This window comes from Anolis carolinensis, chromosome 2, assembly GCF_035594765.1.
Source record: "Anolis carolinensis isolate JA03-04 chromosome 2, rAnoCar3.1.pri, whole genome shotgun sequence".
Lineage (NCBI taxonomy): Eukaryota > Metazoa > Chordata > Lepidosauria > Squamata > Dactyloidae > Anolis > Anolis carolinensis.
Genome location: NC_085842.1, coordinates 237,382,581 through 237,406,499, shown reverse-complemented (window position 1 = coordinate 237,406,499; position 23,919 = coordinate 237,382,581). Strand labels below are relative to the sequence as shown.

The following is a 23,919-nucleotide window of genomic DNA, read 5'->3' as shown; positions in this document are numbered from 1 at the left end:
CGGTGTTATGGGCCAGCACTCGGAACTCGGCTATGTACTGGGATAAAGGTCTATCCCCTTGGGAGAGGCGCCGGAGTTTGTGGCCGGCCGCCTCCAAATTGTCCTCGATTCCCCAAGTCGCCTTAAGGTGATCCAGGAAGTGTTGCGCTGACCTCAGATGTGGGGAGACTTGGTCGAACAGTGCCGTCGCCCAGTTGGCCGCTGGCCCGTCTAGGAGACTGTAAGTCCACGCCACCTTGATGTCTTCTTGGGGAAACTCGGCATTACGGGCCTCTAGATAAGCCTGGCATTGGCGACGGAAAACATGAACCTTAGAAGCTTCTCCAGAAAACTTGGTTGGCAACGCCATAGCCGGGAGACGGACCCCGCGTTCCTTCAATCCCCTTATTTCTCCGTCCTGCGCATTGAGCTTATCTCGGATGCGGTCCACTTCATCCTTGTCGATGGTGTAACTGAGTGGCTGGTCACCCGGTCCGGCTCCGGTAGACATTCTGGCCTAGGTTAATTGGTGCTTAGGGCGGCGGAGTCAAACTGTCACGACCCAGGCTGCAGAGCACCAATAACCATACACAGAGGCCAGAATCTATCTAATATCTTTATTAAGGAAATAAGTAAAGGCAATAAAAATAAGTGTAGAATATAGTTCAGAAGATGACCTTTCAGGAAAGGTCAAATATAGTCCAGGAAAACAATGTCCAATATGAAATAGTAAGGTCCAAAGTTGTAATCCAGTAACCGAAACACTCACTTGCCAAGCAAGGTGAGGGGAGATGACAAGGTCCTTTAGTCCATGAAACTTAGGCAAGGCAAGGAAATAGCTTGATTCTTGGTACACAAAGCTTGATTCAAGGCAACAAGGAACGAGGAACAGGGACAAGATCCGTGGTAAACACTTGGCAAGGTCCGGGAAGCAAGGCAAGGTCCTGGAAAGCAAGGCTGAGTCCTAGGTAGCAAGGCAAGGTCCGCGAAGCAAAACAAGGCTGGAAACAGGAACGAAGGCTTGGAAACGGGAGTAGCGCTGTCCACACACAACCTACTCCGGTAGCTGACGAATTGACTCCGCAAGATTCCTACGGGGCAAGGAACCTAAATAGGGTCTCGTTTTCCCACCAAAGAACACTTCTCTGGGGAACCAGAACCGAAAGTCAATCTCTGTGTCCAGATGCATGACTCCCTAAAGGTTCTCATGAAAGCAGTCTTAATCAGCTGAATGCCTGGCTGCGATTCTCAGGCTTCTGCGATTAGCCTGTTGAACTCCTTTTTGTTGTTGATAATAACTACGGCGAGAAAATGGGGGAGATTCTGACTCAGGGCTTGTTTGGCAGATTTCTGGAAGGCAAACCTCCTGCAGGTGCAAGGGCTCCAATTCTGGCTGGGAAAATTCCAATTCTGGCTGAAACGGTGGAAAAACCAAGTTTTCCTCTTCATCTGTCTCAACAGCGCTAGGAACGGGACTACATGGCCCATGAGTCATCACAAATATGAGATATTAGAGTCCAAAGTTATAATCCAATAACCGAAACACACACTTTGCCGAGCAAAGTGTGGGGAAATGACAGGGTCCTTTAGTCCAATGGAGCTTGACAACAAGGCTGGAGAGCAACTAGATTCTTGGCAAACAAGGCTTGATTCGAGGCAACAAGAAGCAAGAAACAAGAACAGGGTCCGTGGCGAGGTCCGGGGAACAAGGCAGGGTTGGAACAAGAACAAGGTCCTGGAAACAAGGAACAGGAGTAGCGTAGTCCACACACGATCTCACTCCCGAAGCTGACGAATTGACTCCGCAAGGATCTCCTTGCGGGTAAACACCTATATAGGATCTTGTTTTCCCGCCAAGGAACACTTTCCCTGGGGAACAAGAAGTGAAACCCATACTGTGTCCAGATGCATGACTCCTTAAGATTTCCCAAGGGAAACAGGCTTAATCAGCTAATTGTCTGGCAGCGATTCTGGCGCTTCGGCGCTTCGCCTCCCTAGTGCCTCTATCTCGATTATAATTATCCTTACGAGAGAACGGGGGAGAATTCTGCCCAAGGCTTGTTTGGCTGACTTCTGGAGGGCACACATCCTGCAGGTGCAAGGGCTCCAATTCTGGCTGAAACGGTGGGAAACCCAAGTTTTCCTCTTCGTCTGCCACAATAGTACTTGGAAGGGGACTACATGGCCCATGAGACATCACAGCGAGTTAGAAGGTCTAATGAAACCCTTCTGCAAGTTTTCATCTAAGTATTCTCTTAAAGCCTGTCTTTCAGGTACAGTAAGCGCATACAACCTGCCTGCAGGCAACTTAGCACCTTCCACCAATTTGATCGCACAATCATAAGGCCTATGTGGTGGTAATTTATCCGCTTCCTTTTGGCAGAACACATCCCAGAAGTCCTGATAACAAGATGGAACTCCCTCCATATCCCCACCAACTTCATTTAGTGTTAAACACACCGGCGGGTCCAAACTGATAGTTCTGCGTACCCAATCCACCCGAGGATTGACCTGTGCCAACCAGTCCATGCCTAAAATGACATCATATCTAGGTAGTGCAGTGACATCAAAAGTTAACATCCCCTTCTGCCCTTGCACTTGCCAGGTTACACCTGCTGTTTCTTGATCCACCATCCCGGAATGTAACAACCTTCCATCAGCACCCTCCACCCAAGCTGTGACTTTCTTCTTCACAATTGGAATTTTATTCTTCTCCGCAAAGCTTTGGTCTACGTACAAAACTGTAGCCCCTGAATCCAAAAATGCCTGGGTACTAACTGGTCTCTGACCCATTATACACAATTGTATGGCCACAAACACATGCTTATTCCCCCTAGGCAATTGCATCATAGGCCCTAATGCGCCGGATTCATGGCGCATTAGGGCTGCCCTTTTCCTTTTCCAGGCAGCTGAGATGGTTTTAGAGTGCAACCATGAGCAAAATGCCCCCCATTTCCACAGTACAAACACAACCTTAATCGTCTGCATCTGTCTTTCTCCTCTTGGGACAATTTGTGTTGCATCCCAAGCTGCATGGGTTCTTCCCCAGAGTTCACAGAGGCACTAGCATGATACTCCACTACTGGAGTCCCACGAGTTTTCTTTCTGAACTCCATTCGAGCCTCTATCCTACAAACTTTGGTTACCAGCTCATCCCAATTTTGAGCTGGTTCCACACGAGACAGCTCATCCTGTAAACATTCATTCAACCCAGCAGTAAAAGTACTTTCCCAGTACAGCAGTCAGCTGGTTTAGTATAATGGTTCTAGAAAAAAAGGTGGTTTTTTAAAAAAAGATAGATAGATAGATAGATAGATAGATAGATAGATAGATAGATAGATAGCAGTTAAAGAAAACAGTATCCATTTATTTATTTCCTATCCAACCTCTCCATTGTCATTACAACTCTTACAATTCTTATGCTTCAAAGGAGAGTCTGGGTGGGGGAAAGCCAAGAAGCAACATGAAATTCAGCACAAGCGGTGAATATGAAGGAGCCCTTGGTCTGCAACAGCTCTCAGAGAAACATAGGTATACATTCTCTGTACATATTAGAAACTAGGAAGTGCTGGATTAAAATATCAGCTCCTCTATAGCTGACCTAACTCAACATGGAACAGGTTAATCAGTTCTAGTGCTGGGGAAGGGCCAGGTGGCATTGCAATTGGACAGTTTTGTGAATTGAGTGAAAGACAACTATTTCATCCTTTTGAGAGGCAGGGTCAGAAGGCTTCAGGTATTGTGAGAATGGATGTCCAAGGGTCTTTCCACACAGCCACATAACCTAGAATATCAAGACAGATAACCCACAATATCTGCTCTGAACTGGATTATTTGAGACCACACTGCCACATAATCCAGTTCAATGTGTATTTTATACTGCTGTATGGAAGGGGCTCAACATTCCCTTTTTAGAGACAACCCTAGGTCTATTTAGGTAAATTCGATTTTTTTCAAGCCCATTTTTTCCCTGCATCCCAAGAAATGTTAATAGATGGCTTTTACTTAAGACATCAAAGAGGAATAAGTACTGTTTTGTGTCCAGGGAAAGACAGACTTACACAGGATATGGTACTGAGAAGGAGGTTCTCAGTAATCTGATTTTGGGTTCAGTTAATTTCCACAAAAATAATTTTTCCTTTGGTCCATACCTTGATTGGAAAAAAATTCAAGATATTGAGTAAAGAAAATTCTGGGTGTGTGGGAACAAATTGAAATTCCATCCTACTTCACCCAATTGCTGATTCTTGCCACTTTCTCTCAGTTGTAAATGCAACAGTAGTAGACGTCAAAACGAATGAAAGCTAATGTTCAGAACAGAGTTCTGTATTTTATGCTCCTAACTAAAAGTTGATTTCTCCATGTGTTTGCAAGAGGGACATGGAACCTAAAACACATTAGCACTTTGAAATCACACTGGAGCCTTTGGATAGCACAGTGAAATTTCAAGGTGTAGCATAATTATAACTTTCCACTTCAAGTTCACATAGCAGCTTGACCCCCCAAGTATATTTTTCTGAGACTGAGGGAGCAAAAAAAAAAAGTAAAATAAATTGCACTGGAGTATTGAAGCAATGTTTCTCAAACACTGGGATTCCCAAGCATTTTGCATTTGTGATTTTATTACTGCTAAGATATATGACTGCTAGTAAATACATTAATGATGTAATGCTATGGTCCCTGAAACAGTATCACTAGTGCCATTGGAAACATTACCATCCTTTTCTGAGGTTGGAAAGAAACAACATTAATAAACAAAGTTTATTACATAGTCATGGTCATAGTTCATCTTTGTCTTGCTTTTTCTAGCTAGATCAAAAGGCAAAACTTCCTTCCATCATATTATATTGGTGGGCAAAATGATCCAGAGGGCAAAAAACTTCTTTCCATCTTCCTATATTGGTGGGCATAGCAAGCCAAACTGTAGAGAAATCTTGAGTCAGTTAGACAGTCTGGTGGATTTAGCTGTAATAAAATAAAGTTAAGGGTTTATTCTGGCACTGACATGTTTCTTTTAGAAGCATTCTATTTCATGGGTGGCAGATCACACTGCAATGTGTTGATTATGACACTTTCACTCTCTTGCGTCATGATATGTCAGCATCAACTAGGAAAGTCACATTCCATCTCGCCATGTATCAGAATGTAACACAAGGTGGAATGAAAGCCAACCCTGCTCTTGGGTTCGATCTACCAAGGGGTGCTATCTGATTTGTAACCAGGAAGCACAGGGTGGTTGGGGGAAAAGAGGATTATCAGTTAAAGTAACTCTTACTAGATGGGCTGGATGGGCTGCCTTACGTGTTGAATTAATGAAGCATTTCCCCCTTTCGATATCATTTTTTAAGAAGTGCTACTAGTATTCATGCAGTCAACTATCAACAGTGACAGCTGAAGGCATCAATATTCCTGTTTGTATTGTTTGTAATATTAGTCTAATTAGCAGCATCATTCATAATAACTAGGCCTAGCATCCAACAGTGACATTTATGTCATTAGGCAACAATTAGAGCATAATGTGTTACTAGAGAAAATATGAACAGAACTATTTATAAATGATTGGCTGACTATACCAGTTTGACTTCAGTCTACTTTTCATAACACATTCTTTATTGACAGTTAGTGTGTGGTACAGGTGTCCTTTATTGCTCTGTTGGCAATTCAGACAAGAAAACTAGAATTTTAAATTTTCAAGGAAAGACAAATTCTACAAAAAGGAACTTAAGGGGGAGTACAAAGATTCTCCTTATTGTAGATTTGACATATTCTATAGATTGGTTAATAGACACCCTCACCAAGTGTATTAAATTACTTGGTGACCAAACAGAGACAGAAAGGTCACATGTTGTGAAACTGATTGGTTGCTATACTGCTATCTGTTTCACATATGCCTTTGCCCACTGTAGAACCTTGGCTCTAACTCCCTCTTTGACCCTGAAATTTCCTAATCTAACCCTATTTGCATTTCAGTGAATGTTACCATTCTTAATTTCTTTAGGGATTTTTTTTACTGTGGTTATTTCCACCTGGAAATTCTTCAACTCTGAGCTTGTTCCTGGACATCCTTTCATCTATTCTACTGTTCTTTTTTGATCATGGGTCCAATTTAGAAAATTTCTGAAGCAAAAAGAGATAGAAGACTTTGGAACTCAATAATCTTTTTTTATTCTGCAGTACTTTGCTTTGTCACTTTTTAGTGTCAGTTCAGTTATTTAATTAGCAATTCTATCTAAAGTCCAAGAGTGCCCTAAGGACCTCTTAGCCCCACCTCACAGCTTTGCAAGCCATCAATTATCTGCTATTCCACAGATTGTTTGCTACTTTTGTGCATCTGTATAAGAAATAAAATATGCCTCTATTGGTTTTGAGCACAATTGTTTTCTCATAAAGGGACCATGGTTAGCTAAACTTTCGCAGTCTGATGCAATTATGAAATGCCTGGTTGCTTCGCCATTGTTTTAGTCACCCATGGGAGGGTGCTAATTTAGGTACCTGCTTTTGGAAACAGCTATGTGCTGTTTTTTTTTGGGGGGGGGGGTTGGGTTTTTTTACCAAATGTGACTGAAGTCCTGCAGTAGTCCTGTAGCCATGATGTCAACTACAAGCTGTCTCTCAATCATACTTTAAGAAACCACCTTAAAATCCAGCCAGCTGCACTGAGTGGTGGAATTCGACAATGCTAGTGAACAAGGCACTGAAGGATGATGTGTCCACCTCTCTCCTGCCAGCAGGAGTAGTTTCTTCTATCACTTAATATTCACTGACTAAAACTGCTGATCTATTTTATTTCTGTTACAAAATCTAAATTCTTTCCCTTGGCATTACTGAAATATTCTCTGGTTATTATTCCAATTTCTTTTAATTTAACGTGCCAAGCATGGGTAGAGAACTCTTGGGGTAGAGTCACAACTCCTAGCTATATTTTAAGGTGGGTTTCAGAGATCATTTATGCTAGTGGCAATGGTATCACTGTCATAAATATGAATAGGTAAAGGTAAAGGTTTCCCCTGACGTTAAGTCCAGTCATGTCTGACTCTGGGGATTGGTGCTCATCTCCATTTCTAAGCCGAAGAGCCGGCGTTGTCGGTAGACACCTCCAAGGTCATGTGGCCAGCATGACTGCATGGTATCTGAGGAAGTAGACTTAGGATGCCTCTATATTAAATCAACAATCTGGGGCTGATTCAGTGTTGTTTATGTTGAATTGGCCCCTATGTGGGTCAGGCAGGCACTCCCCCAGTTGCTGCAGAGGTGGAAAGGCATTCTTAGTGCTCAGCAGCACCAAACATGGTTCGCTGCCACTGGACAACCAATCCCTCCCATTGTCCCTATCGCGCCCAGAGACTGCTGTGCCATGGATGATATCAGAGAATGGTAACTACCATCCCATGTCCCCAGATCAGTTGAGCCCAGGAAACATGGAATGACAGTGAGAACAGTTGCATCTGGTTCTACTTCAAAACTGCCCCAACTATTCAGATGGGCCCAATGTAAGAGGATTGCCCAAATTCTGTGCCAGAATTTGGATTATCCCATGTCTTTGGTTAACACAGGACAAACCTGCCTTAAAGTGGCCTTGGCCTGTGTTACCCCTGATCAACTTTGGTATTTGGCCACCATGGAACTGATTTCAACCTAAATAGTCAGTGTACAAGATGTGCCCTTAGTCCTCAGATTTGTTTTCTGAGTCAGACTCAAAGATGCCACAAGTTATCTTTGCATACCAATATTCCAGACTATCTCAGCTATGCTGTTGACGTTACAACATTGTAACTGAGTAGCAGATTTCTAGTTTCTTTCTTTCTGTCCCCTTTTGTTCCCTAGAGAAGCATGGAATTACTTTGTCAGCAAAATGGAAACCATGTTCAGAGGCAGCAAAGTGCATCAGTTTCTTATCCACAAACTGGGACCGAGGAGATTAAATGTAGCCTGTAAGAGAAGGAAATCTTAAACTCACGTGCACACGCAGAAGCATTTATTATAGTCATTATAATCTCAAGCAAAAATATGATTGTATGAGGAATTAATGTTTTTCCTCCAGCCCACAGTTGCTAAGCATGTAAGCTGATAGATACCTGCCTCTTCTGACAGCAATATTTCATCAACATTTTGAAAAACTACCACTGGGAGATACACAGTCAGAGGAAGCAATTTCTTTCTATCCCACCAGTGACAGCACATAGAATCAAAGTGTTTGGTACGGAGGAGGCATGTGTGTATGTTGAAACATGTGTCTGAATTTTAATTTGCAAACAGAAGCCTCATTGAGTTGAACAGGCTTTCAGATTTCTGAATCAACAGTTGAATAGGTTTGACAGTAAGCATCAGAAAACGTGGTTTCATAAAGAAAAGTGATGCCAGCTTGTGCTTCCTCCTACATATAAGTTACTGTCATTTACACTTCTGACACTGTGTTTATTTGCTGCTCCTCTAAAAGGCTCTGTAGGTAAATCTTCAATAATTCTACAGAAAACTTCTTGGACCTTTATATTGAAGAAATGTTCCACTTCCTTACCTTGTAAAGGACCAGTTAAAGAAACAAGAAACTTAATTTCCAACTTGAAATATATGTCTAGAATCTTCTCTAGAATTCCCTTTTGATCTAGAAAAATAATGCCATTTATCAATAGGTGATCTGGGAGCGGGACAAAACACATTTTTTCAATGATTCAGCCACAGTGAAAGATATAGTAACTTTATAATAATGGTGCTCAGCAGCACATGCCCAAATGTATCACTTCATTTAAAACATTGATTTGTATTATCATCTATATAATGTAGCATGGCATGAAGAGGTGATGAGAATGATGGTGTTGATGAGGACTGGGGCTCAAACATCATGTAAAATGGAATGGGATGGAAAAAAGCATTCATTTTCTGTAAAAGATTGCCTTAAACAAATATATACAAATTTGAAATGCTAAAAATCTCTCCCTCTCCCTTTTATTCCATTGCTATTCACAAAGAAGAACACAATTCACATGAACTATATCAGATTATTAATTTTATGTAGCCATTAGTTTCTCCTTTGCTGGCTCTGTTGCCTAATATTCACTGACTAAAATTGCTGATCCATTTCATTTCTGTTAAGAAATCTAAATTCTTTCCCTTGGCATTACTGGAGTCATAAAGAATACTCTCTACTTATTATTCCCCGTTTCTTCTAATTTAATGTTTATTTTATTAGCTGCATTACTTTGTCATGTTTTCATATCACTTTCCCTAAAGCATAAAGCTATTCAGTTTTTCCTTTACACTAATATTTTGAACTACCTAAAAGGAGATTTCACCTATACTTTGTATGGTGTTCAAGAAATGGCTGTTGGTAATAATAAAAGGTATGTTTAAATTATGATCCCACTAAGGGGGCAGATGCTAATACTGAATGATTTCAAGGAGCAGGTTTAAATATACTTATGGTTAAAATGAAGTTTCAGTATTGTGTTGTACATTGTGAAATGCATGTCCCTTACTACTTGGCATGCCTAGAGGGAACTGGATCATTCAGCTGCACACATATACAGTGCATAAACTATGATCTCCTCAAAGATGGGAGGTTTTCTTGGCATGCTTTATTGGGGGATGATAGGGGGCCAACATGGATTCAGGCTCTTCCAGCTGGGTGCTATGTTAATGAACAAGTGAGGAAAAATGGGTCCCAGGGGAGCAGTTGTGCTCTATAAACACCATCTTAACCAGAATAGATTACCTACTAGGGCAGGCATGGGCAAACTAAGGCCCGGGGGACAGATGGTTACTTACCTCAGGCCCTCATTATTTTCCTTGTCCTCTTGGCATAAGGACATGGTGGCCCACCACATCCTTATGCCAAAAAGATGAGGGAGAAAGTCACACAGCAGCTGAGAGTCCTCTGGAGCACTCTTAGCCACCGTGTGTCTTGCCCTTCTCCTAGCATAAGCGGCCCCATCCTTATGCCAGGAGGATGACTCAAGGAAGGCACAAAGCAGCTGAGACCCCTCCAGAGCACTCTCAGCCACCATCTGTCTTTCCCTCCTCCTGGCATAATGTCAAGAGGACAGCTCGAGAATCAAGCGAGAAGGATCTGGAAAGTCGTCGCATGTCTTGCCTTTTCCCCAGCATAAGGATGGGGTGAGAAGTCAACAACCTGAGGATAACCCCTGCCCTGCCCTTTCCTGGCCCTCCCCACCCAGCATGTGCCTGGCCCCCATCCCTCCTGGCCTGGCCCTCCTGACTGAGCCCACAATGCAACCCCAAGGCAAAAAAGTTTGCCAATGCCTGTACTAGGGAGTTGAATCACATTGCATGTGTGTAACTATGAAAACTAGGTATAGACTGGGAATTCTGATTGTGTACCATCCACTCTGCAGCCTAACAGATTCCCTGCCCGAGCTTATGGAATATTGTTGGAGTTTCCGAAACTTTTGCTTCTGGGTGACTTCAATATACCATTGGAGGACAATTTGTCAGGTACAGCTCAGGAGTTCATGGTATCCATGACAAACATGGGCCTATCTCAATATGTCTCTGGATCTACACTTTCTGCAGATCATACCCTTGTTGCGGTTTTTAGCTTGGAACATATGGATTTGTGAGCAGAAGTGACCAATACCTCCAAGTTGTCATAGAAATATTATTTTCTGATCAGGGCTAATATCACAGCTACAACCTACCACTACAGGGATGAAAAACCTATTAAAATGGCCCACCCTCTTCAACTCATTGGAAGAGCTTGAGGTTTGTCAAGTCAAATAGAGATAGTTGCCTGCACTTTAAATATAATTATTTTCAGGAATCCTGAAATAAATTTAGGGAAAATTACTGAAGATTCGGATTTTTAAAAATGTCAGCAATCAATAAAGCCAATATATGAAAAGGAAAAATGAAAAGTATCCAGATTCTAATGAGATTATAAATTCTGGTTGTTCTCAAACACATGAAGGCATGTAAACACACACATAAGTGTGCTCACTCAGACACCACCACTCCACAACTACCCTGTTTCCCCTAAAATAAGACATCCCCAGAAAATAAGACCTAGTAGAGGTTTTGCTGAATTGCTAAATATAAGGCCTCCCCCGAAAGTAAGACCTAGAAAAGTTAGTGTTTGGAAGCATGCAGGATCGGTAAGTGTACATGCCATAGATTGTTGTACATGGAAATATTTGTAGTAACAAGAAATTCTTGATAGGATTCACAGTTTGTCTGGTTATGCTGGTTAATGATGACAACTACTGTACAGTATATAATCAATGTTCTTTTTTTTTTTTGTTCAACAATAAATGTGAATTCTTCTTCATGGAAAAATAAGACATCCCCTGAAAATAAGACCTAGAGCATCTTTGGGAGCAAAAATTAATATAAGACACTGTCTTATTTTCGGGGAAACACGGTATGTCTTCTTGACTGCAAAAATGAGTTCATTTCTCAAAGTTTACAAAGTTGCAATACAATGGCCATTTCCACATTGGAAGAAGTGGCCCAGAGGGGAAGAAAAATCTCTCACTTACTTCCAAAAGTATTGTGCCACCAGGACCCTTAACTGGTCAGCTGTAGAAGGGTTTAATGGGCAGGAAGAAAAGGTTAACCATCTTTGTCAAATCCTTCAAGAGACTGGATGCTTACTACAGCAGAAGGGCTTATGTAATAATTAGAAATGCCTCTAAGGGATCAGAGGCCGGCTTGTGTTTTCTGTCTGCTCTCTTTTGTTGGACTCCAGCTGTCTTTCACTCACAGTGTATTAAATGACTTGGAGGTGATAAAAAAGAAAGGTTCAGCAAGCCAAGGTACATGCATTATAAACTATTAGATTGTCTAAATACTATCACAATATTACTGAACCTTTCTTCAGTGGGATTGCGTTTCTGAATAGACTTGCCTTACTAAAGGGGATTATACTGAGCCAGATTTCTCAAAGAAAGTACAACTTGACAAATTGATTTCTTATTATGAAGACCATGTGGCAGAAACAGGTCATAACTTGTTGCATACAATGCAAAACCTTGAGTGGAAAGGAGCACTGACTGGAAAACTATTTGTAGGAGAGTGGGGCCAGAGGATCACTGCTAAATGTACTTGGAAGACAGTTTCAATGTATAATACAAAGTTCTCCACTGGGCCTCTGCATGCTCCATAACAGGGCCCCAGGTCACATTAGGGAAGTGAGCAGAAGCCCAGTGAGGATCACACAATGCATATCAGTATTTGTTCTGGATGCAGAACACAATTTCTTTGGACAAGTTATACCTGCATATGTCATTAACATGGTACCATCCACTGGGTGCATCCTTTTTGTAACGGATTGGCCTACCTTGCAGGGTTGGTGTGTAAAGGAAGTTCAAGGCCTTGCTTGGAAAAGGCTAAGCTAAGGGGAAGGAGTGCTCAGGCAGCTTCAAGTATGGAAGTGCAGTCTGATTGGTTGATGAAATTGGAGGGAGTTGCTTAGCAACAGGAGGTAGGCAGGGCCAGGGAGACAGTAAGAGCTATTCAGTCAGAGTTTTAGTTCAGATTGGGTTTGGAGTTTGAACAGTTAGGAAGTGGAGTTTTGAAGAGGAAGGAAGGAAGGTTTTGGGAAACTTCTTTGAGGGAAAAGTTAAATTAGCTTTCAGGAAGAAGTGCTAAGAATTGCAGTGAGCCTCTAAGGGTTAGAGTGCTTGCATTTAGAGCCTTAGGGAGAGAGGACTCAAAGTTTTAAAAAGCCTGTTTATATTTCTTTGTGAGGGAACATATTTTTAAAGCAACTCGAGTTAAAGAAACCAATATCTGTTTAAGTAACCAGCCTGATATATTATTGAAACCAATATGCAACCTTTCTGTTCAAGTACAAATAAACATATTTCTGTTTTTACTTCATCTCAAGAGTTCGTGTAACTTCCTGTTCATCATAATAAAGAGTTAGCCTGTCTGCTTATTAACCATCGTTCCATAAGACAGAGTTTCCCTCATTTTTGGGTCTCTCTGTGTGCTGGCTTTGGTGAGCAGTGGCATATATGTTATTAAATGGTGGCAGCAAAAGAAATACATAAATTATAATTGGTGGCAGCAAAAAGCGGGCTGTGGCGCAGGCGGGAGAGCAAGCCAGTGCAATTAACTGCAATGAATCACTCTGACCAGGAGGTCATGAGTTCGAGCCCCGCTCGGAGCCTATGTTTGTTTGTCTTTGTTCTATGTTAAAAGGCATTGAATGTTTGCCTATATGTGTAATGTGATCCGCCCTGAGTCCCCTTCGGGGTGAGAAGAGCAGAATATAAATGCTGTAAATAAATAATAATAAATATATAATTTCACCGTAGTTCAACCACGCCCTCCACACTGTGCACCTTGGAATTTTCTTTAACGAAAAATCATTGAGTTCAGTTGTAGGAGATGGGACTAGTGGCAGTCACCAGCCATACTCCACAATAATTAGCAAGCAGGCAAACCTATCCCGTCCCAAACTCACTGTAGGAGAAATGCATGCTTCTGAGATTTACTATACCTAGAACTCATTATTCTCTGCATATTGCCATTTTCATTGTTATTCCAAAGCACAAAATGTGATTCGCTACAATAGACCATGCCAAGATTAAGAGCTCTAACTCTTAATATTCTCATGTTACTATCTCTGAATTGCTCTATCAGGCTTCAAGAAATTTAAATAACACAGAACTGCTAAATAACAGCTCAGAATGCTTCTGTTACGAACCCTGTCAACTGGTAAGTAATTAACTTAAAAGCCCTTAATAGAGACTGCAGTAACAGAGTGCCAACTTTTCTTAGGTTAATCGCCTGAACCACTGTGAAATCTAAATATCCTTCATTATGGCAATTGTTCTATGAATGCTACATTTTGCAAGCTGAGACACTTTCAAAGGCTTTCTTTTTTCCAGAGTAGCATAACTGCTCATCTTTAAAAGAAAGATTTACACAACTTAGCAGATAATGAAAGAAATTGAACTGGGGTGATATGTGCATTACAAAGAGTTTTTCTTTTTCTTTCTACCTCCCCCCCCCCCCCGTTTTTTTAGCAGATGGCAAAATATTTAGCAATTTAAATTCTAGGCAAGAAGAAACTGATGCAATTGAAGAGGCAATTTAGATCACGGTTCTTTAGTAAAGGAAAATAAGAGATACTTGCTAATGAAAAGGAGTAATGATTTTCAGAGGTATGTTCTGACCCTGTTTTCTCATATATCATAAAACAGTAGTATCCTGCATAGTTAAGGTGACATCTTCAGGCAGGTAGTTCACTTAAAAGTACAATCCTATGTGTGTTATTCTAAATATCAGTGGGATTTATTAAAACTCAAGTCAATTGTTTGGAATCCCCAAAGCAAATTCTGATGTAGTTTTGCATTTTTGTGTTCAATGTGGGGTTCCCATTTTGCTGGTCTTTAAGATGAGAGAGATTGTGAGATATGCCTGCCATAGATTGGGCGAAACGTCAGGAGAGAATACTTCTGGAACATGGCCATACAGCCTGGAAAACACACAAACCTGTGATTCCAGCCATGAAAGCCTTCAGCAATGACACTTTGCATTGTAGCTGTCTGACTGTACATTAGGGCCATCCCAAGGCATTTTGGTGTTTGAAGCAGAGCATGCACACACACACACACACACACACACACACACACAATTCAAGGACAAATGAACTCAAAATGCACCTAATTGTATATCTATACGTGTATTTATGAATGTTTTAATGCAACTTAAGTTTTAAATTGAATTGTAATGTTATTGTAATTGTTTATATGCATTTTATATTGTAAGCCGCCCTGAGACCCTTATTGGATGAGAAGGATGGGGTAGAAATACTGTAATAAATAAGTAATAAATAAATGTACTTCTTATCTCAGAGCAGTTCCAGGGTACATTTTAGGTATTTTGGTCAGGAAAGGTTTGTAGGCTTTATTTGACGAAAAGCATTTAAATACCAGTTTGAAGGAATATTTTATGAGAAGTGTATATCCAAATCTTGTTACTATCAATACGAATATTTCTTGGACAAAAAACATTGCACTAATTTGTGCAATGCCTCCCCCCCCCCCCAAAAAAAACCCTCATTCTGAAACCCAGTATTTTTTTCACATCATTATACACAAAGGTACAGTAGAGTCTCACTTATCCAACATTCTGGATTATCCAATGCATTTTTGTAGTCAATGTTTTCAATATATCATGATATTTTGATGCTAAATTCGTAAATACAGTAATTACTACATAGCATTACTGCATATTGAACTACTTTTTCTGTTCAAATTTGTTGTATAACATGATGTTTTGATGCTTAATTTGTAAAATCATAACCTAATTTGATGTTTAATAGGCTTTTCCTTAAACTCTCCTTATTATCCAACATATTCGCTTATCCAATGTTCTGTCGGCCCGTTTACGTTGGATAAGTGAGACTCTACTGTATTTAAAGGTCAGATTATAACTGCAGAAAAGCTAGTTGGAAGTCATCTTATTATCTCTGTTATCTGTTACTTTTTATTAATTTTAAGGTAGATGTTGTAAGTTGTGTTTAATTTTTGTGTTATGTAGTTTGTAGTTGGTAGATCATGGTTTGTGCTTTTATATGTGTTATTCATTACACACATGAACACACACACACACACGTATTATATACAAAGACAGATCAGTTATTTTGGCAGAAAATGCCACAAGTATTTCCAGGCAGTAAAAATGATGATGATGATGATGTTGATGTTGATGATGACAATACAAGATGCAAGACAAGGAAAAATTGCTTTTCACTTTCAACCCATTCCATATGCAAGGGTTGACTAGGCTGGCAGCCAAATCTTATTTCAACCATCGTTACAAGGCAGCTTTCTGAACTATGTCAGAGGGAACACAGGGTAGGTTTTGGCTACAGGCTGGGTACCACATGCAGTTTCGCCATCTGGTATCTTGGCACATTGTTCCACATTCTGCAACCTGGCACCAAAAATTAAGAGTGTGAATTTCCTTTTAACCTCTACAACTTAACTGCTGGCACCTTCTCACCCATGAATACTATGCGTTAGATCTAAGGGACATCACTGCATCACTTCATCAGCAACAAAGATAAGATCCAGGGATATACAGCTTCACTAATTTTATTGAAAAAGAAGCAACAAGTCATTTTAGAATTTTTCTTCCAGCTGTGAGGACAGTTTTCTACTATGACAGTCAGCCCTCCACATTTGCAGATTTCACTTTTTATTGTTTACGGATTTGCTTGAGAGGTTCTCTCTAGGAATTTCTAAGTCCTCCAACATAACTCTGTGGCAATCTTCTACCAGAAGTTGACTACAAGTTGTGCTGGAGGACCTAGGGATTCCTAGAGAGAATATATTTAGGCATTTTTCAGTTCTCCAATGCATTTCTATAGAGATGTTTACTCAGATAAAAGAACTATTGCACCCCTAGGCTACATAGGCACTGCAAAACCACCCTGGAACCCCAGAGTAAAGCAAGCTAGTTGTTTATTGATGATTATATGCAAGCAAAAGCAAAATATAGTTCATAATCAGTAAATTAGGTTTAAATCCACAAGAGCAAGGTACTTGAAGTTCATGAAGCAAGAGTCTATAAAAACCACTCAAAGAGCATAGTCCAAAACTAGATTAATTCCAAGGCATGAATCAAGGATAACCACAGGAAAACAAGACCAGAGTGCAGGATTGATTCCAAGGTAGTCCAAGGTATAAAGTCAATGATGAAACACAAGGCAAAGGTCTTAACTGGAATAAAAACCGAACAGCAAAATCACTGGAATATTTAACTGGATTCGCAGGCAAGGCTGAAACTTGAAGCAAGATACAGGAATACTGAGCAAAGATCCTTCTTTCTTGAATAAGCAACCTCTGGCTGTGGCAGAGAAAACAAGGCATTTTAAGGAAAACCCAAAGTCTTTCTCTCATGAGAAGACTACTCATTAGAGTGCTTCAAAAACTGTTTGCTTCTTCGCAAACATTCTTGTTCCCTCCTCCAGTGAGTTATTGCTGCTGTCCTGTCATTATCCTTCTCTAAACTAGAATGTCCATCTGGCACCTGGTGATCTGTTCTTGACTGCTGGGAGGAATGTGGTTCAAAATGCCTGCTTGCAACCATTCTGTCTCTGGTCCCAGAATCCACTGGGACAGACTCTGGCTGCATCTCAGGCCCAAACCCGGAGTCCTCTGGCAAAGCTGGCTGCACCTCAGATCCAAGCTCAGAGTCCTCTGGCAAAGCTGGTGCAGGGACAATCACTGGCTGAATGGGCCCAAGCTCAGGCTGGGCTACAAGAACAGCAATGTTTGGGCAATTTTTCTATTTTCATGAGGGTTCTGTTTTCTGGGGGGCCCTGGTGGCACAGTGTGTTAAAACGCTGAGCTCCTGAACTTGCGGACCAAAAGGTCCCAGGTTCAAATCCCGGGAGCAGAATGAGCGCCCGCTGTTAACCCCAGCTCCTGCCAACCTAGCAGTTTGAAAACATGCAAATGTGAGTAGATCAATAGGTACCGCTCCGGCAGGAAGGTAACGGCACTCCATGCAGTCATGCCGGCCACATGACTTTGGAGGTGTCTATGGACGATGCCGACTCTTCGGCTTAGAAATGGAGATGAGCACCAACCCCCAGAGTCAGTCACAACTGAACTTAACGTCAGGGGAAAACTTTTACCTTCTACCTCTGTTTTCTGAGCCCCAGTGAATGCAGGGGAGTAATTTTATACATAGCTTGGGCTTATTTCATGCAAAATTTTCTTGTGGCTTTTTCCCACAGAAAACAGCAATTTCTATTATTGACAACATATAAAGTAATATACAATTTTATGAAATTGCATATTGTCTAAAATAATCTAATATTATTGTTTATGCACAGGAATTTTTTTTAAAAAATTATTTATTTATTTATTTATTTTGAAGACTGCATTGTTATGCAGAATGGGACCACAAACATTCTCATCAGTCTATGATTTTCCCACCAGGATTGCCCAACATTTCAGAAACATAATTTTCAGTCTTTTAAAAAACATTTTTGAATAATTTTCCATCTGTAGACAATGATTAGGGGTGAAGAATCTTTGGTCTTCAGATATTTATACTTAACGTACACCTACCCTTTTCTCCACTATCTGGAAAACTGTAGACCAAATTATTTGAAAGGCCCAAGTTTGACTACTCCTGCCTTTATTGCTATGACTTAAACAAGTACTTTGTATGGACCTCTAACATGTTTAACTAAAATATCCTCACCAGCCTTGAATGTAATTACACAGTTTAATCTTACCTGCTACTACATAGGTAGAAAATATTTTTAATCATTTTTGAAAGGAGCTTTTCTGCCTGCTCAACATTTTTAAACCTGAAGAAGTAGAAAACTGACTTCCAGGTGAGCTTTTTAAGTAATTCTTGGCTATTGCATATATTACAAATATGGCACCACAGTGCTTGGTATACTGGAGGCATTCTACATATGTAATATCCATATAATAAAATATTCCATAGAATAGAAATGTTGAATGAATAGAATGCAAATGTATTCACATTTTCTCATCAACTTCTAATATAAACCCAAATGCTTGGGATTAATCAAGCTTCTATAATGCATGCATTGTTGGGGATGAATCAAGGATGGGGCAAGATTATGCAGAGTTCTTACAATGTTTAATGCAAGGATGTAGGCATATGGTATCAGCCAGCCCAGCCTAGTGCTCTCTTAGATGTTTTGGATTACAACCTTCATCAATACAAATGGAAAAATAAGATGATGGTGTATGAATCTAAAGTATCTGGATATCTAATGCAGTTTGAAGTCAGCTCGAGGGTAGGGTGTCCACAAAACACACACCCAGTCCACACTGCAGCACACCTAATGCATTAAAAACTCACCAGAAAGTCTGAAACAAGCTAAACAATATGCTGCATATTCCATGGAGGACACAAAACCGAGACATACTCTGATCTTCTGCAGCACATCAGTGCATTTCAGCAGACTGCTTAAGGGAAAGAAAATATGTTTTGGACAGCTGTCTAACCATGGATATTGTGGTTCCTGGATTCTGTTTCAATTCACAATCCACAGATTGTCCCAATCTCAAACAAACTCCTGCAGCGTTTGTGCAGGCACTGCACAGCAAAACTGATTTGTCTAAATCCCCCTAGAAGCAGCCATTGTCCAAAATAGCTGAATGGGTCCAGATTGGGGAATGCTAGTATAGAGATGAATTGATGAAGGTTAAAGAAACCTTAAGACTTTCATTTCATTTTACCACTTCCCTAAACATTGGAATTTTCTCAGCTCTTTTTGCTACTCTAAAACTCTGGTCTTGCTTTGTTGCTTATGGGGTATGATATGTCAATAGGATCCCCTATTAAAATAATTAAAACAGGTCTAAGTATTCATGCAAATTTCCCCTAAGTGTTCCCCTTCTGCAAAAGAAGCCCAAACAGATGCAGCAAAATAGCCTGTTATAGGACCAAACTGGGCCATTTTTAAAACTAAGCACTGGTCTGCGTTTAATATGACCGGCATTTTTGTTATTTAAATAAAGGGCTGTCATATTGAGATTAACAATTATGCAAGGAGGAAAGAATTATTGACATAAAAAGGAGGATTGTGACTCAATGGCCCCTGCTACACTGCCCTGTATCCCAGCATCTGATTCCATATCATCTAGATTATCTGGTAGTGGAGACTCATATAATCCAGTTCAAAGTACATAACCTGGGATCAGATCCTGGGATATAAGGACAGTGTTGAAGAGGGCAATGTCATCTTCTCTGGGTTTTAGGATGGACCTTTAAGTAGCTACCTAGATGGAAGCTATTTGAGGCTAGGGTTCATGATGTTGGATAGGTCCTATAAAGGTCAGGCTAAAGCCTAGAGCTAATGCAGCTTCTTACTTTGTTGGAGGCCGGTTATAATTGCAGTCAATATGTCTTATACAGTATTGTGATCTCAGTGAAATAGCATCTATGGCAGGATCTACACTGACCATGTAATGCAGTTCCATTGCATTATCTGGCAGTGTGAATCCTGCTTAAGGACCCACCTACACTGCCATATAATTCAGTTTCAAATTGCATATATAGTTTGTGTGTAGACTCATACAATGCAGTTCAATACAGACATGCAGTTACTGCATTATATGAGTCTACATCAGTGGTTCTCAACCTGTGGGTCCCCAGGTGTTTTGGCCTACAAATCCCAGAAATCCCATCCAGTTTACCAGCTACTAGGATTTCTGAGAGTTGAAGACCAAAACATCTGGGGGCCCACAGGTTGAGAACCACTTGTCTACATTTCAAACTGCATTATAAGGCCTAAGTCATAACTAGCCTTAGACGATAATCTGATGAGTTTCACCCAGTGTTTTTTCAACAGACTACCTCTACCAAATAGGAAAGCTATCTTACTGAATGCTAATCCATTTGCAGTCTGCTCCAGAGAATTCAACCTTCCGTCCTTTTTAAGTGGTCACTAAGCAGCTTTATCAGCCTTATTGGAGCAGATACCTGCATGACAAGAAACTGCCAGTTCTGCTGGCAGACAGAGTCTTTGGAAAGTATTCGCATTGTAGGAAAGGAGCTTAAACTGTAATTTCCAAACTCCATTAAAGAGCAACAAATGGCCAATTATTTATTAAATATTATGTTTTCCTATGGGAAGGGGGAAAAATTTATTTTTGCCTCGAGCTTGAGAAACCACATGGGAAAACCTTCCTGAATTAAGGGCTTTTTCTATATATTATTTTTGCAGGCATTTGACTGAGTCCAATTAAATGTCCTTTTTTAAAAAAAGAAAGAGTAACATGCATGATAAATAAAAGATGAAAAATGATTAGACCTTCTTGTGCTATTACACTAAGAAACTAAACTGGAAGTGCTAGCTCGGAGAAAGTTGTGATTCAGTGCCGTATTTTAATATGACTTGATCTCTTAAACTTGAGATTTATGATTCAGTGCCAAGTATACATACTTATACATGCTGCAGCAAACAATATTTAAGATACAACCTGTTTCTATTTATAAATGCACTATTATCTGTATAGACCTGATGAGAGATCAAAAGTTGTGTCAGGAGAAATTTTTGTTGTATGCAAATACCTTGGAGAAAAACCATAAATAACCTGATTGCTGAGGCTGCCCTTTTGTCATTGCTCCATCAACCCTGGCTGAATTTTTGGATCATTACTGTTTTCATTCCTTACCAGAGACCAAACTGCTATTAAGTATGTATTTAAGCCTCCTGTACTTTTGTCTCAAAATCTGACATAGAAACAAACTGGATTTCTGGTCAAAAAGCCAGTCAATAGCTTGCTTCCTCTTGCCCACTCCCAAGTCAATTCTAATTTGTTTCAGTGGGACCTCAATTTTTCCTTTAATTATAATCCAAATTATCACTTGACAAATGCATTTGATGCAAAGGAAGTGTGGACCTTAAAACCATTCTGTGGGGCAAGAAGTTGTTAATAAAAAGTCAAGCAATAATGAAATGCAATTAACTCTATGCCAAAGTTTAAAACCTTCCGTTCAGCAGCATGGAATAAAAAAATGGGGAACTAAGGGGTGTGGTAGTGTGGAAGGAAGTATTTATTAGGCAACAGAAATGGGAAAGGTTTGTTGCCTGAATATAGCTTGGAAACATAAGGAATGCTCTGCCTCTGCTAGTCCATCACTTCTGATCCTCTTCAGCCATTTTAATTAACATGTTAATAAATTCCCTGATAGATTTAATGACAACTGACAAGTGAAAGGTGGAGGCTGAAATAAAATCAAAGACTGCAAATTTGTAACTTGTTTAAAAGAAATCATTACTGCCTACTCAACCACAGTGGACCTTTATCCCCACCCCCTCCCACCACCCACCCATACACCCATTTTGCCTGAAGGAAAGATTGCTGCTTCAAAAAAAGATTTAAACATTAGCCCCCACATATTAAGCAGAATTAATGATCTATTTGCTTAGATGCCATATATTACTTCTAGTTTATACATCCACTGGGTAAACGATAGACATTACTTGGTCACTATGATAGATTTGAATGCAGGCAAGGACATCAATCAGCCCCAGCACCTGATTAGTTGTTTGTGTCTAGGACAGGCTCCTCCATCTCACTGAATGAAAGCTTGCTGATTGCCCACACTTCTCTCCACATTCATTCCCTTCCACTGCCACTATATTATATGGCTAATGCTGATGGTGGAAAATCCTCTTTGACAGCTAGCTGTGAATTTCTCCCATTCCCTTATCATTACACACACATTACTCTGTGTTTCATTGGGAGCTGGAATGACTGAGCAAGATGGCCAAGGATGCTGGATACTCCTAACCCATGTTAATCAAGAGGGATGGCGCATAGGGCAGGATGGTTTACTTTACTAAGAACGCCAAGATCCCCAAGACGGCATTGTTAAAACATAAAATGTGTTGCATAAAATATCACAGCGGGATAAATCCAACTTTAAGCAAGTAGATTATTTCTGTTTGTAGAAAAAGAGTTTCCTTTCTCCTTCTTCTCCTTGTAAATTCCCACTGTAAAAAAATCAATGTACCTGTTCTTCCAACCCTGTAAAGCAGGACATGTTCCCCAGCACACTTTGTCTAATTCCTCTGAGAAAAGCTACCTGCCACTCATTTTTAATGACTCATATTTTCCTGATGTGTAAGTAAACAAGCTAACACATGGAAAAGGAAAACAAATTAGCCCTTAGACTAGGCAAAATAGTAAGGTGACTCCAGTTTCCCATGCAACACATTTCTTTAAAAAGCATGTGAGAAAAGGTTCAAAAAAGCAATCAGTTGCTTTTGAAATGAACAAACAAATCATTAGCTAACTCAATTAATTAGGATCCTAGGAATAGCTTGCCAAAGTATCTTTAAGGGAAAGGAATTCTGATTATTGCTGTAGGCCAGAGAGGGGAATTCAAATCAACCAATCAATAGACTTGTACTTTCAAGAATACATATTCCCTCCTGTGCTACACAGCATTGGTGTTGTTATTCATACCCCACTTTATCTCTCCTGAAGGGGATTCAGAGTGTTATAGTGGAAGGGACATTTGCAATGAACAGAAAAGCATCCTGACATTGGGTAGTCAGAGATTTGACCTGGAGATGTGCATTAAATAAGTGATCACTTCATGAGTAGTGATGGAAGAAAATGAGAACACCCATGGCATCAATTGGTGAAGAGTAGGTACCTGGAGCTGCCCCTCCATGGCATCAAACCTGAGGTTGGGTGGGTAAGAAGATTGCCCTCAAGGCTAGCCTAAGGATTCAGCTCTAATTTTAAGTCAATCAACTTAGGGTCTGGAACACAGCCTTTGGTTTCTCTCTCGACTCGGGTTTTTCACCCAGAAAAAGCTGCGGAGAACATTTGAGAGAGTCTACCCACCTGTCTCAGCTGATCCACATTAGATTGCTCCCTCTTTTGCACATCTCAGGGGATAAAGTTTAAATATTTTAAATAAAATCACTCCAAGTGCTATCTGATGTCTCATTATTGTATGGGTTGGTCAGTGCTATATTCCATATTCAATGTGCTATATTCCATGTTAGGGTGGAACCATGGCAACTAAAGTGGAATATAACTTTATGGCAGGTGTATTTAGAATTCTCAGGTGGAGACTTCAAGTGTCTCTATCCACACTACAAAGCCTAGAACTCCATAGAACTCCATTGCTGTTAAAGTAGAATCATGGTATTATAACTGCCTAGTATGAAAGGGCCTCATATTTATTTAACATAAGGCATTTTTGTTATATTTGTATGTTCTTTGTTGACAGGCATTTTTGAAAAATTGGATGTCACACCTGCTCTGTTGTAAGGGATGCCTCTCAACCCTCCAAATTTCAGGGCACAGACTTGATTATAGGGAGGAGGGTTTGTTTTGTCATATGTGTCTATTTAATTGGTTTAAGAGTATTCTTGGACACATCAAGATGGGGTTTTGGTGTGTCCACTTGGAAAGAGTAAAATGCAGCTGTGATAAAAATAATTGCCACCCA

The 23,919-nt window shown here is 40.3% G+C and overlaps 2 long non-coding RNA genes across 3 annotated transcripts in view; both read right to left on the bottom strand.

Annotated features, from left to right (window-relative positions):
- Window positions 1-23,919, bottom strand: part of LOC134296599 (uncharacterized) — a 443,110-nt gene that overhangs the window by 8,632 nt on the left and 410,559 nt on the right. The gene's annotated exons all lie outside the window — the stretch shown is intronic.
- Window positions 4,603-23,511, bottom strand: LOC134295857 (uncharacterized). 2 transcript variants are annotated; one of them, XR_010002439.1, is made up of 5 exons: window positions 23,307-23,511; window positions 8,495-8,581; window positions 7,704-7,908; window positions 5,960-6,096; window positions 4,603-4,944 (listed from the first exon to the last, which is right to left on the bottom strand). It is a non-coding gene; the product is annotated as an uncharacterized LOC134295857 (long non-coding RNA). The 2 variants fall into 2 exon arrangements; XR_010002438.1 differs by lacking the exon at window positions 23,307-23,511 and having other exon boundaries at window positions 8,495-9,781.